This window comes from Nicotiana attenuata, unplaced genomic scaffold, assembly GCF_001879085.1.
Source record: "Nicotiana attenuata strain UT unplaced genomic scaffold, NIATTr2, whole genome shotgun sequence".
Lineage (NCBI taxonomy): Eukaryota > Viridiplantae > Streptophyta > Magnoliopsida > Solanales > Solanaceae > Nicotiana > Nicotiana attenuata.
Window position 1 is genome coordinate 451981 of NW_017670556.1, and position 15519 is coordinate 467499.

Here is a 15519-nt window from a genome sequence, read left to right on the forward strand (position 1 = left end):
AAGGGGTGCATGATTTGACCCATATTTGATGAGATGTTCTACCTCAAAAGCTAGAAATAAGTCTTGGAATTGTTGATTGGCTAAGAACCTGTCCAACCTTTTGAGAATGCAAGTATCATCAGATCTCCCATTCCACTATGTATATAGACTACCTTTAAAGTCAAGATCATAGAGAGCACAAATATCAACACAATGGACAAAGTCTTCGACTTCACTAAGATAAATAGGCAGTCCACCATACTTCTCCTCTTATGTCAAAATGACATTAAAATCACCTCCTACAAGACAACGTAATCTATGTCAGAAGCTAGATGATACAATGAGTCCAACAGTTCAATTCTCTCCAAATTATCACACTTTGCATAGATCCGTGTGACAACAATTTCTTTTCCAAGAATTCTATGAAACAATTTAAGAGTGAGTTGTTGATCCATATCAATCATAACATATACATCAAAATCTTCATCAACAAATGCCCATATTTTCCCAGATACATTAGCAAAAATAGCATAAATTCCCAATCTTCTTCTATATTCTTCTAACTTGTTAATGTCTTGCCATGGTTCCATCAAGACAATTAAATAAAATTTGTACTTTCTATGAAGGTTAATCAACCTTTGAAAAGATTTTTGTGTTTACTGACCTCACATTCCAAACTAAAGCATTATCCATGAGATTATTTGAAATAGGAACCCCACTCCTCTATGGTTGTACCCTAATTGGCACATTTTTATCTTTATGCTTCTTGGCCTGTTTAGCACCCGATTACTTTTTGTCAATACTTCTTAGTGACAAATCTCCATCTCTAGCTACTTGTTGAAAGTTAGCAGCTGTGGATTCCTCAGCTATGTCCTCCCCTAAATCTCCTTGTTCCTTTTGTCCATCATCAACAACTTGAAGAGCTAAAGGTCTTGCTTCAGATTCTTAGCAATCATGTCCAATTCCTTCTGACTCCTCTGATTCAGTAGGATTCCTTTTTCCAAAGTTCCACTTGTGACACTAAATGTCTTCCTAGCAAGAGTACCTGGATCCTTACTTCTGTGCTCAACCACTTAGATTGCCTTGTTCAAAGGTTTTAGTTGTGTTTCGTCCATCGAAGTGTCAGCCATAACCAGTGTTTTGTCCTTTTCAGCTAATGTATTCTCCACTAAATTTGTTTCCTTGTGACTTGCATCTTCATCTTCAATACCTCCATGTTGTGCAAGATCATCGTGCAACTCAGAATCTTTGCCTGCATTATGTGGTGACTTTCACTGATTTATCTCCATCAGTTGGATTTGAAACAGCCAACTCATGTGCCTTCTTACCTTGAGAATCTACCTCCTTATCTCCATTTTCAACATCCCTCACATAAACATTCTTAGGTACATTCTCCATACTGTTTGTAGCCTTCTCCACTTCTCTAGCTCCATTAAAAACCATACCAAATGACTGTTCAACCCAATTCTTAGCATACGCATCGCATGGGTTGCACTAACCTCGGGTTTGGAGTAGGTTAGGATTTGAATTTTTCATCCTGCCCAAAGTTTAGACCTCCTGTTCTTCTTCTTTTTCATGATTTTCTTGATCAATTTCACCTAGTTCCAATACTGTAAAAGCATTAGAAGAAGTATCCACATGGTACTCTTGCACATTGGCAGGTACATTCACCTGTTTGTCTCCTTCAACATTATGATTCTTTCCTTCGACTGGATTTTTAGTCAGTTTTCGATATCACGAATAATATTCCAATCTCCAACCTTTTTAATATTTCCAACAACCTTTCCACTGGACAATATGCATATAGAAGCCTCTTTTATATTGCCTTGCTGCTTCTCCGTGTTTTTTCCGGATTCAACAATTGTTTCTCCTTCTCCTAGTTCAACAAGAATTAGCTCAGGATGTAATTTTTGGCATTTTTCCTCCTTGTGACCTTGTAAATTACAATGAATGAAATACATAGGAACATAGTCGTATCTAATTTTTAATCCACTTAGACACAAACTCCCAGTTGACTTTTTACGATAACCAATTTGAATTCTCTGAGGAAATTCACACGACAAATCCACTCAACCTTAACCTTTGCGCAGATGGGCCTTGTTTGATTTTTGGTGGCTAAATCTACTTGCAAAGGTTTTCCAACTGCATTGGCTAATGAAAATACAGCCAGCCTCCTTAACAAAATAATTTGGTTGTTGTCGTGCTCCCTTTTTCCCTCCTTGCGGGGAGAAGTCTGGGTTTCGATATTCATGGGGGAAATAACTCATTTCCTTTTGGGATTTGGGTATTTTGAAGAGTTGTCACCTAACGAATTATGGTGCGTTAGGGCACCTAGAGTGATTAACTCTTAGACTGGTTTGCATTTCCAGAGATTTAGGGTAAGGGCTCGAAATAACCTTGAGGGGAAGGTGTTAGGCACCCCTCTTGGTCCACAACGGTGGGTCCCGGCCGAACTTATACTTATGAATTAGTCCTTTCAATAAATAAATAGTTTAAACACATAATTGCAAATAAGGGCATGCTTTGAACATTGTATGACTCAAGTAAAGAGACAAAGGAAAGACTTGAAAAAATTGCATGTATAGGGAAAAAGAAAAGTTTAAACATTGGGAATTGGGAAAGAGGGGTCCTAGGTTGGTTAGCCAACAGGATCACCCCACACAATGCCAGGTAAACACTCCTCAATAAGGGGCTACACGTGACATTAGCGCGTAGTCATTATATCCCTACTATCCAATTCCCTCCCCTTGGTCATAGCCTAAAGCGCTCTAGCAACCTTGAAAATATCTTATGCGTGCACTACCCGTCCCTTCCTCGTGGCCCTGGAGGTATTTTAGGGCCTCACTTTGGACAGTTCTAGAACTTCCTAAGGTTTTAAAGGATAAAAGTCTAGGCGCCAATCAAGAACAATTAGGATTGCATTTAAAGAGAACAAATTACAGGCTCACAGTTACCTCCACAAATATAACAAGTAAATGCATGTCTTCAAACAACAGTCAGGTATTTAAGGGAAAATCCTAGAACATGATATCTAGGCGAGCAGGGATTATACAGTATTGAATTAGGACGAAGTGTGAAAAATCCTATTTAGCTTGCCTACTGATTTAGACCAGTTAAATCTGGACGGTTTTAAATAACAAAGCATAGTTTCATAGTTGCAGAGTTTGAATCGCCCTAGTGGCTTGCCTAAGCGCAGAACAGTGGTGTCCTAAGAGCATGACATATACATTCATTAGGAATGCAGTAAAACAGTGAACAGTTTTTTACAGACACTTGAGATCTTATAGACATGCTTTCTAGCGGTAGTAAATTGAGGCAGTGCTTGAGAACTCATTTAAAGAAACGGACAGTTGACTAAACCAATTCAGAATGAACTAACTAAACTTTGTTTAACTAAACTGATTTTAAGTTCTATAGGCAGGATTTCTACTAGAACTGATTTTAATTCCTATAGGCATAGTATCTAATTGTTAAGAACTGATTTCAAACTTATAGGCATGATTTCTAGTAAGATGAATGTAAAATACATGCTGTAACAGAAATTGAACTCAATCACTTTACACCCTATAGGCATGATATCTAATGGTAAAGTTAACTTAAACCCTATAAGCATGATTTCTATTATTAGAGCCATTTAGATCTTATAAGCATGGTTTCTAATATTGTGGAAATAAAACAAAACATAGCAAATGCATTAACACAATCCTATAGGCATGGTATCTACCCGAGTTACCCAACAGATATGTAACTACCCAGCCCTTTTCACGAATCACCCCAATGTTGTTTACAAATAATTATTACAAACCAGCTGAATAAATTACATAAACAAATAAAGAAAAAGAAGAAGTTAACTATAGGGAGCCTGAAGCAGGCCCAAATGACTTCCCAAGCCTCCAATAGCCTCAAATGCCAAAGTCCATAGATAATATCATGTCTAGGTGTGCCAGAGTTCCCTAAGGACCTCATGGATCCCGGGCAGTGCTCACACCTAGACCTTTTCTCCAACAATAATTAATTTAGGTGCAGTGTGGAAAGGCCAGCTCTGACATGCTAGAGTTCAGAGAGACCTCAAGGATCTCAAGGCAGTACACATGCTAGAGGGGTAGAGCCTAATGTTCAAGGAGTAATGTGAGAGTGTAGGATGACTTTGAAAGAGTTTGGTAAACAATAGAAAGAAGGTTTTAGTAGTTAGAAGGAACTTTGTGAAAGTCAGAACATAGTTAGAGTAGAAATAGTTTGAGAAAACATGAAGAACATCTTTTAAAAAAAATCAGAGAGCAAGTCATAGAACACATATACTTCATCCAAGGGAAAGGGTAGGGAGAACACCTAGAACATATTAATGTAATAACAAGAGCACAGAAGTTTAGGAGTCAATCACACAGCTATAGTACAGATATAGAACAAACAGTTGAGAACATAGTTATACTAGGCAGAGTTGAACATAGAGTTAGAATAACCTAGCAAAGTAAATTACTATCAGGAACTGGGTAAACAAATAGACAGACAATCATACATACATGGAGTAGAGTCAGATTGAGACATGCTAGAGAAAGCAATAGACAAGTTATTAGACATGTTAATCATAAGTTGAACGGGTAGAACTCATATATGCTAAGTGAAACCAGGATTTAAGCATGCTAGTTACATATCGAAAAGCAAGGTGATAAACAGGAATAAGACTGGAAATCAGTAAACTAATGCAGTAAGAGAACACATAGAGTTTTGAACTTGTAATTAAATCAGGACAGACCGGTTAAGGAGAGCAGACACAAGGTAATGAACAGTGTAGTGCAGTAACTAGCCTTGGCTTACAGCCGGCTAGTCCAATGGAAGTAGCAAGTAACAGAAAAAGAGCAGAAAGCTTCAAGTATAAGAGAGAGTTTTTGAACTAGTGTTCGTTGTGTGTTCTTCTTCTAAACTAAAAAGAAGAGGAGGTTTATATAGTAATCAAAAGCTTGACATATAAGGTAAGAGATCAATTAAGTAGTAAATCAGGGAAGTCACATGTAAATCAGCAAGATCTTCCCTTAATCAAGGGACAATCAAATCAATGGGACAACATGCTAGGTATTTAAGGAAAAGAATCAAGTAAAGTTTTAGGTATATAATAGGTAATTAGGGGTAAATGCACATCAATCTAATTAAGGAAACAAATCAGTAATAATCATTGGAATACAGACAAGGCAGGGAAAAACAATTAAGGCAAGCAACTCGGTCAAATCGAATGGAGAGGTAAAAATCAAGAGTCAAATGGAAAGGGTTCAAATTAAACCAAGAAATAAGGGATTCAGAGTAATCAAGGGTTTAGAAAGTCATGAAAAAGGCAGCATGCTTAACATATAAAATGAGGTAGAGCATGAATAGTCAGGATTTCACACAGCTTTGACAAAACCCATAGTTAAACAACACCGATTCAAGGAGAAGTATACAAGTCTTGCATGAATGGTCAGTATGAGCACAAGTACATAATATCAGTGAAAGGTAAAACTCGGGTTAAGACTCGGGTTAGGACAGTAGGAGGCGACTCTAAGCATTTTTCGGTTGAAATGGGGTTACACCAAGGCTCTGCGCTCAGTCCGTTCTTATTCGCCCTGGTGATGGATGCATTAACAAACCATATTCTAGGGGAGGTGCCATGGTGCATGCTATTTGCCGATGGCATAGTTCTGATTGATGAGTCACGAGCCGGTGTTAACAAGAGACTAGAAGTTTGGAGACAGACTCTTGAGTGTAAAGGGTTCAAGTTGAGCAGAACGAAGACGGAATACCCGTAGTGTAAGTTCAGCACTAAGCTAGGGGAAGTGGGCATGGATGTGAGGCTTGAATCACAGGTTATCCCAAGTAGAGGCAGCTTCAAGTACCTTGGGCCGGTCATCCACGGGGGAGGGGAGATCGATGAGGATGTCGCACACCGTATTGAGGTAGGATAGATGAAGTGGAGTTTAGCATCCGGAGTTTTGTGTGACAAGAGAGTGCCAATGATACTCAAAGGTAAGTTCTATAATGCGGTGGTTAGACCGGCCATGATGTATGGGGCTGAGTGTTGGCCTGTTAAGAACTCACATATCCAAAAGATGAAAGTAGCAGAAATGAGGATGTTGAGGTGGATGTGCGGGCACACTAGGATGGACAATATTAGAAATGATGATATTCGGTAGAAGGTGCGCGTGGCTCCCATTGATGACAAGATGCGGGAAGCGAGGCTCAGATGGTTCGGACATGTATAGAGGAGAAGCCCAGATGCTCCAGTAAGGAGGTGTGAGCGACTTGTTGTGGAGGGCACGAGAAGAGGTAGAGGGCGGCCTAAGAAGTATTGGGGAGAAATGATCGGGCAGGATATGGCGAGGCTTCAGATTTTCGAGGACATGACACTTGATAGGAAGTTGTGGAGGTCGAGTATTATGGTTGTAGGCTAGGAGGTAGTTGAGTCTTGCGTTACCTTGTACAGTTGTGAGCCTAGTCTGGTAGGGTTTTTGTCTGAAATAGCTAGGGGCATTGTCGTGTCTTACTATTTTCTCTTTTCGGTACAGGACCTATTTACTAGCCATCATTTTTGTTTTGCATTTTTCCTTCTGCATTTTATGTTCCTATTTTTCCTATGATCTCTGTGGTGAAACTAATATTCTCTCCTTTTTGTTTTTCTTATTATCTTGAGTCGAGGGTCTTCCGGAAACAGCCTCTCTAATCCTTCGGGTAGGGGTAAGGTCTGCGTACATACTACCCTCCCCAGACCCCACTTGTGGGATTTTACTGGGTTGTTGTTGTTGTTGTTGTCAGTAGAAGCATATTAGGACAATAAAATCACGAGAAGTCACAAGAACCCAAGACAAGAAGACAGTCAGATGTACCAATATCCAGAAACCAAATGAAGAACCCCAAAAATTAGGGTTTTCAGTACAAACGGGCTAGGGTTGTAGCAGGTTCATAAAATTAGTCAAACTATATGAGACGCAGAAGATTAAACACAGAAAATCATTAAACAATTTTTGAAAAGAAATTCCGGAAACCCTAGTTTTAGGAAAAGATGAAAATCACTTGAAAATCCTACGAGTTTTTGTAAAGAATCTCAAGGCTATTGTAAAACTCACATGAAACAAACTCAAATAACCTTAATTTGTACAGATCTAGGAGGTTTCAGAAAAGAAATTAGGGTTTCGAAGAGAACCATACAGAGATGAAGAAACCTATTTAGAAAACCATAGATCGTAGCTAATATAGGACGATCTCACTCAAAATTACACCGGAATGGCCTGGAACAGGCAAGAGATGAACCCTAGATGCAAGTCAACATAGCCCTGGTCCCTTGAGGGCCTTAGAGATGGCAAGAATGACATGAGAGAGGCCATTGGAGGCTTGGGGGGGTGATGAGAGGTCACCGGTGATAGCCATAGATGAAGGCCAGTGAGATTGGACTAGTGTTAGGTTGATAGCGTTTGAGAGCAGAGGGGTTTTCAGGGCGGCGGGTGTATAGAAAATTATAGGGTTTGGGGGTCTTTTGGGTTTATTTTAGGAAGGGTTGATGGTGGTCGTTGATCTTTATGATCAACAGCCGGGATTAAAGGGTGTGGAGGACCGGATCGGGTATTTGGGATGTGGGCCGGGTAACTTAATTGAGTACAGGGCTGGTAATTGGGTTAGGTTGGGGTTGGATTGGGGCTAAAATTGAAATAAAATTAGGCCATATTTCAAATAGCCATTTTAACAATATAATTTATAAGAAACAATAAATGATTTCTAAAAAATAATTTTGTGTACCAAAATGATTTAAAATAGTTATTTAATATTTTAAAAATATAAAAGATCATTTATGCATCAACAATGTAATTATGCATTAATAGGGCTAGTATTGCAAATATATGCAAATTAGCTTAAAAAATGTAAATGCAATTATAAAAATACACTAAATATATTTAAGCAATATTTTGGCATAAATATAGAATTTAGATGACTAAATCACCACAAAAATTATTTGAAGGATAATTACTGGATATTTTATAAATAAAAAGGGAAAAAATAAATCAATTTGAAGCCTTTAAAATTATAGGAAAAAAATTATAAAATGCTTATGCATGCTTATAACTGCATATATGTTATTCTGATATGTATTAAAAGTATATGGGGAAAAATTGGGTATCAACAGCTGCCCCTCTTTACCCGGGAAAGATGAAAGAGTTTTCGGGTAAACAAATGATGGCCAATTTTGACCGAATGGGATGTTTTTGAAAGACAGAGGTCGGACTCTGGTCTTGAGTTGCCTACATATCCCTTGTTTTACAGGAATCGGCCATGTGTAGTTCTGGATTCATTGGCGGAATATACAGATGAAGTCATTGCAAGAACGGACACGAGATGCAAGATTGGTTATGATGAACGGTTAAGCTAGAGATAGTTCGAAGGAACTGGAGCGAGGTCGCTCCTGCTAGGATAGCGGTTGCTTGCTGGTCACCTGCAGATAAAGAGATTGCTACAAACATACATTTGTGCGAAAATCAAAACATGATGCAGATTCCCTTTTGGACCATGAGAGTTGTCTTTGGACGGTTAAGGATGACGTCCTCAGACCATGATGTCCTGGGCCATGAATTGCTTAGTGAGGTATTCGCAGGCCATGAGATGGTGTTCTCGGGCCATGAAGATGGTGCCTTCGAACCATGATGCCTTTGAATAATGATATGCAAATTTGAGGGATCCTCAGGCCATGGCATGGTGTCTTCCGGCTATGAGGATGATGCCTTTTAGACTATGACGCCTTTGGATAGATTGGCGATATTTCAGCCCATGAGATGCAATAATATGATGTTAACAAGACAAGGCTTAGTCTTGAAAATGAAGGGCAGAGCTTAGCCCTATTGAAAAGCAAATAGGTAGGACTAGAAATAGAGCAATATTTGTGCAAAGAGGGACAGTGCTTACCATCCAAATGGGGAGGCAAGGATTAGCCTCATACAAGTGGGGAGGCAAGGATTGGCCTCATGCAAGTGGGGAGGCAAGGATTAGTCTCATACAAGTGGGGAGGCATGGATTAGCCTCATGCAGATAGGGAGGCAAGGATTAGCCTCATGAAAATATGGAGGCAGGGATTAGCCTCATGCAAATTGTGGAGGCAGGGATTAACCTCATGCAAATGTGGAGGCAGGGATTAGCCTCATGCAAATTGTGGAGGCAGGGATTAGCCTCATGCAAATTGTGGAGGCAGGGATTAGCCTCATGCAGATAGGGAGGCAAGGATTAGCCTCATGAAAATGTGGAGGCAGGGATTAGCCTCATGTAAATTGTGGAGGCAGGAATTAGCCTCATGCAGATAGGGAGGCAGGGATTAGCCTCATGCAGGTATGGAGGCAGGGATTAGCCTCATGCAAATATGGAGGAAGGGAATAGCCTCATGCAAATGTGGAGGCAGGGATTAGCCTCATGCAAGTTATGGAGGCAGGGATTAGCCTCATGCAGATGGAGGCAAGGATTAGCCTCATGCGGATAGAGGCAGGGATTAGCCTCATGCAGATGGAGGCAGGGATTAGCCTCATGCAAATATGCGGGACAAATCTTAGTACTATGCAAAGAGCGAGTAGCAAAAAGTAGTATATTTCTTAGCTGGAGATATATTCAGTGTCTGATGGCCAGATCAATAGTGAATTCTCTTTGTGTACACATGTTTGCGAATGACATCGTTACGTCAACTGTGCCTGCGTTCAAAGAAAAATTGTAAGTTTTGTGGGGGGTAGGTTGGTTCGTGCTTCGTCTGCCGGCCTTGCTCCTTTTCGAAGCCTTTTCGAGTTCCCCTAGGTACACCTGACCGTTATGGAAATAGNAGTAGTATATTTCTTAGCTGGAGATATATTCAGTGTCTGATGGCCGGATCGATAGTGTATTCTCTTTGTGTACACATGTTTGCGAATGCCATTGTTATGTCAACTGTGCCTGCGTTCAAAGAAAAATTGTAAGCTTTGTCGGGGGGGGGGAGGTTGCTTCGTGCTTCATTTGTTGGCCCTGCTTTGCTCCGTTCTGGAGGCCTTTTGAGTTTCCTAGGTAACTTGACTGTTACGGAAATAGAGTTTTCAAAAATATGCAATTACTGATAAAACAGAGTTATTTAGAAATATATTGAAATATTAAGTATTAGATGAACCAGTGACTGTAACACATCTCAAAGGCATTGCTGCTCTCTTATATTGGAATTTTGAGGGTCCTCCTCAAAATTTGCCCCAGTTTGGTAGATAATCTTTTGACCGTTTGTAGATAATAGGCCTTGCTGAATCTTCTTCGGTATTTTGAGAATCCTTCTCAAAATTCTACCCCAGTTTCTTAACTGATTTCTGACCGTCTAACACATGTTGGCGTCGGCTGGACTTGCTCCGGAATTTTGAGGGTCCTCCTCAAAATTCTGCCCCAGTTTCTGATCTTGGGGAAAATGGAAATTTTATTATGACATGACCGAACCCATAAGGCTGCCTATGTATCCCCTCTTAAACGGGAATCAGGTCAAGCGTAGTTCAATTACATCAGATGAGGAAATGTAAATAATCTAAGCATAGTATCTCTTGACCGGGTCTGAACTGATTGGTTTTGGCCAGATTTCTCCATCCATTTCTGCAAGTATGAGTGCTCCTCCTGTCAGCACCCTGTGAACCATGTACGGGCCTTGCCAATTGGGAGAGAATTTCCCTTTGGCTTCATCTTGATGTGGGAAGATCTTCTTCAGCACCAGCTGTCCCGGTGCAAATTGCCTTGGTTTGACCCTTTTATTGAAGGCTCTGGACATTCTGTTCTGATAAAGTTGGCCGTGACACACTATGTTCATCTTCTTTCCATCGATAAGGGCCAATTGTTCATAGCGACTCCTTATCCACTCTGCATTGCTGAGTTCAGATTCATGTATGATTCTTAAAGAAGGAATCTCCACCTCGGCTGGGATGACATCCTCGGTACCATAAACCAACATGTAGGGAGTTGTCCCGGTTGATGTGCGAACTGTAGTGCGGTATCCCAATAAAGCAAAAGGTAGCTTCTCGTGCCATTGTTTGTGGTTTTCTACCATCTTCCTTAGTATCTTCTTGATGTTTTTTGTTGGCGGCTTCTACGGCTCCATTCATCTGAGGTCTGTAGGTTGTGGAATTCTTGTGCTTGAGTTTTGAAAGTTTCACACATAGCTTTCATCAGATCACTGTTGAGGTTAGCGGCTTTATCAGTAACAATAGACTCAGGAACTCTGAATCGGCAAACAATACGGTCTTTGACAACGTCTGCGACGACTTTCTTGGTTACGGCTTTGTAAGATGCAACCTCTACCTATTTTGTGAAGTAATTAATGGCTACCAGAATAAACCTGTGTACATTTGAAGCAGTAGGCTCAATTGGACCAATGACATCCATTCCCCAGGCGGCGAACGACCAGGGTGAGCTTATTGCATTGAGCTCATTTGGCGGTACTTTTATCATATCGGTATGCACTTGACATTGGTAGCATTTGCGGACATACTGGTCACAATCGGTCTCCATGGTCATCCAAAAGTAACCGGCCCTGAATATCTTTTTGGCCAAGACGAAACCATTCATGTGCGGGCCACAAGTCTCGGCATGTACATCCTCAAGTAGCTTAGAATCTTCTTTTGCGTCGACACATCTTAGCAATCCTAAATCAGGAGTTCTTCTGTACAAGTTTCCTCCACTGTGGAAGAAGTGATTGGACAATCTCCGAAGTGTGCGTTTCTGAGTGTGATTTGCATGCTCCGGATATTCCCCTTTGACAAATACTCCTTGATGTCATGGAACCAAGGTTTTCCATCCGTTTCTTCCTCGACGTGAGCACAGTAAGCCAGTTGATTATGAATTCTTACTTGGATGGGATCAATTAAATTCTTGTCTGGATGTTGTATCATAGATGACAAGGTGTCCAATGCATCGGCAAACTCATTTTGAATTTTGGGTATATGCCGAAACTCTATCTTTGTGAACCTCTTTCTCAATTCCTGCACATGGTGCCGATATGGCAATATCTTGGAATTCTTGGTGGCCCACTCTCCTTGTACCTGGTGCACAAGCAAATCTGAATCACCAATTACCAGCAGCTCCTGAATATTCATGTCGATTGCCATGTTGAGTCCTAGTATGCAGGCCTCATACTCCGCCATGTTGTTGGTGCAGGGAAATCTGAGTTTAGTAGATACCGGGTAATGTTGACCTGTTTTTGATACCAAAACTGCTCCAATGCCTACCCCTTTAAAATTTGCAGCTCCATCAAAGAACATCCTCTAACCATCATATGCTTCAGAAATGTCTTCTCCTACGAATGACACCTCCTCGTCAGGAAAATACGTTTTCAAGGGTTCGTATTCTCCTCCCACCGGATTCTCAGCAAGATGATCTGCCAATGCTTGTCCTTTGACCGCCTTTTGAGTTACGTAGACGATATCGAACTCACTTAATAGTATCTGCCATTTGGCCAATTTTCCGGTCGGCATGGGTTTCTGAAATATATACTTCAAAGGGTCCATCCTAGATATGATCTATGTGGTGTAGGCACAGAAGTAATGCCTTAATTTCTGAGCGGTCCAGGTCAAAGCACAGGAAGTGCATTCCAGCAGAGAGTACCGTGCTTCGTAAGGTCTGAACTTCTTACTCAAGTAGTAGAAGGCTTGCTCCTTTCTCCCGATCTCGTCATGTTGTCCCAGAACACACCCGAAGGCTCCGTCCAATACAGATAGATAGAGCAGCAAAGGTCATCCCAACTCTAGCGGGACCAGGACCGATGGTGTGGACAGGTACTCCTTGATCTTGTCAAAAGCTTTCTGACAATCTTCGGTCCAGCTTGTCTCGGCATCTTTCCTCAGCATCTTGAAGATGGGTTCACATATGACTATGGACTATGCTATGAAGAGACTGATATAATTGAGATGCCCTAGGAAGCTCATCACATCCTTTTTTCTCCTAGGCGGCGGTAGCTCCTGAATACAGATCTAGCTCGATCCCTCGACGACTGACAATGAATCCCAACAACTTTCCTGCGGGAACCCCGAATGCACATTTGGCGGGGTTCAATTTCAAGTTGTACCTCCTTAGTCTATCGAAGAACTTTCTCAAGTCTGCTATGTGGTATGCGGCCCTCTTGGATTTGATGATGACGTCGTCCACATATACCTCTATCTCCTTGTGTATCATATCATGGAAGATGGTTGTCATGGCTCTCATGTAGGTAGCCCTGGCATTCTTTAGACCAAATGGCATCATCTTGTAGCAGTATACCCCTAGGGCATAATAAAAGCTATTTTCTCTGCGTCATCTTCGTCCATCCAAATCTGGTGATAACCCGCGAAGCAATCTACAAAAGATTGGAGTTCATGCTTGGCGCAATTATCGATCAGGATGTGTATGTTTGGCAGTGGAAAGTCGTCCTTGGGACTTGCTCTGTTTAAATCCCGATAGTCAACACATACTTTGACTTTCCCATCTTTCTTGGGAACTGGCACAACATTGGCTAACCAAGTTGGGTACTCAACCACCCTGAGAACCTTGGCTTTGATCTGCTTGGTAACCTCCTCCTTGATTTTCAGGCTCATGTCTGGTTTAAACTTTTTGAGTTTCTGCTTCACCGGCGAGCACATTGGATTGGTAGGTAACTTGTGAGCCACTATGGACGTGCTCAAACCTGTCATGTCATCATATGACTATGCGAAAATGTCCTCATATTCCTTTAGGAAATGGATGTACTCTTCCTTCTCTGTTGCTGATAAGTGAATGCTGATGCGAGTCTCCTTGACGGTCTCAGCGTCCCCCAAGTTTACTGCTTCGGTTTCGTCTAGATTTGACTTAGGCTTATTCTCAAAGTTTTCCACCTCCCTGACAACTTTCTCGGGTATCTCGTCTTTTTCATCCGAATCACTATCCTCATGTTGCGTTGCCTCATTACATGTCACAGTTACCGGTTCATCAGGAAAAGTAATAATAATGCTGTAGAAAGAAAAGTGTAGAAAATAGTAATGAATAATAAAGAGCAAATGCATTTGATTAAAATTAAACAACATCCATGCTAATACGGCTCGATGAATTGAGCATTTATTTTGAAACAAAACAACTCTTTAAAAACAAAGTTACTGAAAATTTTAAGTGCCTAGAATGGCTATAGAAATAAAATCTGCCAAGCTACCCAGGGACTCGGCGGGCCCGGGATGGTGTGGCGGTCCAGTTCCTGAGAACATCTCCTCTCTCCACAATCTGAATAGTGAGGCCTTCTTCCTCCTCCTCCTCAATTATTGCACTGCAGTCCATGCCTTCATCTTCCAAGAACAGATTCTTCAACCCAGCTAATGCTTCCTCTTCTGCAGTTCCCCATATTGTATCAGCCTGGCGAAAGGCTTGATCCAGACGTGGCACTGGTTGCTCAAGAGGGTAGTACGGTCTATGCCATAGAGGCAACCAATCATTATACTCTTGCCACGTGTATCTATATCCGAGCCCAAAGGTAGTACCATGACCCTTCAACTGTATTGGCTTAGTGATACCTTGGAGATTCTTCCCAAGCCCTTTGCCGAGTTCATACCCAGACCATGCTAGTATGCTTTCTATTTTAATGCTCCATTATTTATCCTTTTCGACGGCGTTGACACGTTCAATGTGATGATAGGTTTCCCCTCCTAGCCTTCTCCTATTTCCAATAACTAGGATGGTTTGACTGGTGTAAATGGGGTTACTCCCATCTCCGTGAATGATCACCTCCTGACGATTCCATTTGAACTTTACGGCTTGATGTAGTGTGGAAGGAACGGCTCCAACAGCATGGATCCATGGTCGACCCAACAGAAGATTATATGAGGCTGGTATGTCGAGCACCTGAAACTCGACGTCGAACCAAGTTGGCCACATTTGCAAGCAAAGGTTGATTTCCCCGATCGTGGGCCTTTGAGACCCATCGAAAGCTTTCACATTCATGCTTCCTATCCGTATTTCATGAAAACCTTTGTCCAATCTTTTCAAAGTGTCCAACGGACAAATATTGAGGCTTGAACCTCCGTCAACCAAGACCCTGGCAATGAAGTAGTCTTCGCATCGCACTGTAATATGTAGTGCCCTGTTGTGATTCAGGGTCCCATCTTCATTCTTCTCTATCACATGTATTCCACCACCTTTATGATCAGGGAGAGGGTTATTGCGAACATTGGGTGTGGCCTCCTTTGCCTGTATAACTTTGTTGTCAATCAGCGTCTGGATCTTGTCTTTCAATGCTAGGCACTCGTCAGTGGTGTGTCCCTTCATACCGAAATGGTATGCACAAGTTTTATTAGGATTGACCCATTGGGATGGATTCTCTAGTGCCACAGCGGGAACAAGCGTGACGTAACCTGCGGCTTTCAATGTTTCATACAGCTGGTAATGGGTTCAGCAATGGCGGTGTATTGTCTGAGTGGCTTGCGGTCGAAATTGGATCTTGGTCTTGGATAATTTTGGTGAGTTGGAGGTGACTGGAAATGAGATGGTTGGGAGTTATAGGTATGATAGACAGCGACTGGCTGGGAGTATCTGGGAGATGATGGTTGATATGTAGGT